Source organism: Papaver somniferum, chromosome 6 (assembly GCF_003573695.1).
Source record: "Papaver somniferum cultivar HN1 chromosome 6, ASM357369v1, whole genome shotgun sequence".
In the NCBI taxonomy this organism is placed as follows: Eukaryota; Viridiplantae; Streptophyta; class Magnoliopsida; order Ranunculales; family Papaveraceae; genus Papaver; species Papaver somniferum.
In genome coordinates, this window is record NC_039363.1 from 148,130,585 (window position 1) to 148,134,917 (window position 4,333).

The window sequence follows — 4,333 nt, forward strand, 5'->3', positions numbered from 1 at the left end:
GCCAACCTTTTACAACTATCACATCCTCTCAATAAAGTCTGTGAGTACTCTTGGGGCATGACATGTCATGTATTCTTGCTGGAAGAGTTGAGAAAGGCGTCGAAGCTCAAAACTAGCCAAATTGCCGGGAACGTGAGTCTATTCCAGGTATTTTCTTAACTATATTAATCCATTGATCATTATGTTTTTTTTCTTTCTAATTTAAGTATCAATTTGTAATAATTGGTTTCATATCTATATAGACATGGAATTATGACCACTACCCTATACTGAAATTGGCCATAGAGAACCCTGATTAGGAGAAAGAATCGCCGGAGGAACAAAGTACAAGTTCGATGACAACCGTTTTAGGACAAAGGAGCATCAATTGATTCGTTTGAGGTAGAAATTGTACTCGATGAATTCCTCAGAGGTATGATTTAGTGGACATATAACGGGTCGGTCCGAGTTGTCGCGTTATTATGGACCATTATGGCACCCGACATGCTATGTAATTTACAATGGCTCAAGGGTGATGTGACAATATGGTTGTATACAAGAAGTACCATGGTAGCATATCCAGGGAAAGTTCGAATTGGAGGTGGAACATTGCGTATCTAATAATGACACCATCACGATAGTTTACTCTGATAAACCATCCGTTGAACATTGAAATATCAGGATGGGCCATTTGGTTAACACTGGGAAACTTGTGAACCAAGGTTTTGAAGTTTCTCCAGGCTAGAAGGAATGATACCAGGAACATTCTCATCTTCGTGTAATCCGTGAACTCAAATCAAAGACTACCTCGGTGGCGGCCATTTATAATTGTATAATCGAAGAGAAACCAAGTAGTTATGAAAGACTGGTGCATATTGTTATGTCTTTTTCGTTTAATATTACGGCTCAATATTTTAGGTAATAACAGTTTGATGTTATGTTATGTATAAAAACATGTAAATAGGTTCAAGTTTTTTTCCAGAAAGATTACTGGATGCATAAAGACTGGAGTGCCTGTGTTAATTGAGAAGATGAAAGAGCGCAAAGACCTAAATGATAATATTGATAATGAAGATTATCCAACTCAGTTTAGGAAAAAGACACACCATGACTAAGAAGTACATACCTTTACGAATATTACCATTATGCATTCGACCACCTTGATGCTTGCTCCAGTTGGGAAAAAATAACCAGTGGTGTTCTTCTTGCACTGCCAAACGGTGGAGAGATCAATGACAGAAGACATATCTTGTTCTTATAGAGGTTAGGGTTACAGAAGATTTCTCTGATTTATATATGGCTTCGACCTCTCCCTTCAGGAGGCATCAACACTAAATCACCCATACAAAATCATTCCAAAGTCTCGAAACCTCCCGATGAACTACACAAACCAAAAAGAAACAATATGAAATGTCTAGGATATTTTCCAAAGAGTCTATATAAGCGATATACCTTTTGTTGTCCAGGACACCAAAAGGACTTACAAGTCATCATGTAATTTTTTTTAACTCCTATTGGTATAGAGTTCCTTAGTTGGGAAATAGGAAATGACACGTCCATAGGAGAGAACTCATAAATGGCCCGTCCCTAACTCAACAATTAATACTTATATGTTTATGGATTGGGAATGGTTAACTATATGGATTATGAATGTATTTTGAGTAATGTTTATTAATTATCGATTGATTACCAAGCGAGGTTAACTTCAAAAGTGAAATTGCTGATATTTTTCAGCACAATCGATAGATAATTTATATACACTTACATACCGATTGTGGATTACTTTTCCCAAAATTTATCAGAATATGGTCACAATCAGACGTTAAGTTTATATTTATCTATCGATTCTGGAGAACTCTTCAATTTTTTTCCAAAGACTAATTACATTCGGGAGATAGTTGTGTTATATATCTAACAATTCTGGGATTTTGTTTTATTTTTGTCAGAATATACTGAAATCGGTAGATATCACATACTATTTACTACTGACTATTGTAGTTTCAGTTTACATTTTTCTTGTATGAAAAAAACAGAATAATCGGTAGAGTATGAACATCAGCCAACTACCGATTATGTTATTTGAAAGATTCAAAATGAAAAAGCGGGGTTATAACAACCACACCCAATAATTCGTTCGACAATCTGTATGGACTAAACTCCAATATAATTCCGGGAGCACCAACTTAAAAGTGAGACTCAATCAAGAAATATATCAAAGAGCTTTATCTCTCTTTCTCAATACAATCAGTAAATCGGACAGATAGAAATACGTGAGCCTAAGTGATATGATAAATAACTTGGACGGTACCAAAGACCAATGCCCAAGTGTCAATTAAGTTATATCCAACAATAAAGGTTAGATTTATCAACTGATTGAACTATGCACAACATGTGATATTTCAATTATATAAACAAATATAACGCGGAAAAGAAATAACACAAACACCAGAAATTTTGTTAACGAGGAAACCGAAAATGCAGAAAAACCCCGGTACCTATTCCAGATTGAACACCACACTATATTAAGCCGCTATAGACACTAACCTACTACAAGTTAACTTTGGACTGGAATGTAGTTGAGCCCTAAACAAGTGTCACCCCGATTAAGGTACAATCGCGTTCCTTACGCCTTTAGAACCACGCCGAATTCTGCACACTTGATTCTCTTAGCTGATCTCACCTACAACTAAGAGTTACTACGACCCAAAGTCGAAGACTTATAAACAAATTTGTCTCCCACAGATATGTTTATCCTTTATTCTTTTTTTGTTACATCTTTTGATTCAAAAATCAAGGTGAACAGGAACCAACTAATAATCCGTTCTTATACTCCCGAAGAGCAGCCTAGAAATATTAGTCACCTCATAATAACCTAACTGATTAACAGAAAAATTTATTGCGGAGTCACAAAAGTCTGAGACGAAGAACTGTTGTGATTACTTTTTTTATCTTACCTATCGGAGATAAATATCGAGTAAATCTTAGAGAAGATAAAACTCAATACGATAGAACAAGTAAGATCAGAATACGCAACTACAGAGAAAATAGTTGGATCTGGCTTCACGAATCCCAAATGAAGTCTTCAAGTCGTTAACCTAATAATGGTTTTGGAAAAACCTAGGTTAAAGGAGAATCGACTCTAGTTTGCAACTAAGACACATGAAAGTGCCCGGATTAGGTTTTTCAGTTGTTAGAGTTCTCCCTTATATAGTCTTTCAAATCAGGGTTGCATACAATCAAAGCTAAGATATCTTAGTAACAAAGCATTCAATATTCACCGTTAGATGAAATTCTGATTTAAGATTCAAGCTAAGTCTGCTTAGAAGTTAAGCAATCAATCTCCACCGTTAGATGGTCTTAGCTTGTTACACACAAATGAAATATACTTATATTTAGATATGGGTAACCGTACCTAAACATGTACATTGATTTGGATCAATAACAGTTAACCAATGTTATCCATATGAACACTTTTGTCTCAGCCGTATTCATCTAACACTTCTAGATCAAATATGATGATCAATCAATCATGATATATAATCAAATAAATCTAATTGTGTTTCAAATAGAGTTGTTCAATTGTTCATTACATCATAGAAATATTCATAAACAAGTTGAAACAAAATCAGATTGATTCGTAATCGTACAAAGTACTTATACAAGAATCAATTCATGAACATTAATCCACGGTTTGCAAAGTTAATTTGCAGTCCTTAAATCATAAATTTTTTAGTTCATGAGTATGAGAATCATACATAACCGATTTTAGAACTTAACCACTGTGTTCGCAAACTAGGTACACGAACAACAGCTCCGGACCTTGGCCTAGTCAAGCCGTTCGCAAACAACGGTCCCGGACCCAACTCAGGTAAACCCGTTCGGATACTAGGTACGCAAACAAGAGTTCCGTACCTTCTCAGGTATCCGTTCGCATAATAAGTATGCAAACAAGAGTTCCAGAACTGAATTATCACATTAAAGTTCGCGTATTGGATATGCATGTCGTGTTGTATCCAGACAAGGGTAATTGTTTTAAACTCTCATTTCAATCATTGAAACATTCTTAGGAGATGAAAATGGTAATCCCACACATACCATTAGCTTCAAGTAATTTTCAAGTGATCGAATGATCAATACGAAACTTCCCAAGCTAACATCAAATGACTGTCTCACACAAATCATATAAGATGTTCAAGATAATTTTCACATGATCATCTTTTGACTTAATATTTAATTTCCAACAAATAAATAATTTCCAACTAAACTCATCAAGAATATGATGAACATAGCTAAAGCAAAAAGCTTCAACACATATTTCGAGAAATAGATAAGTGAGATAAACTCGTCTCGAAAT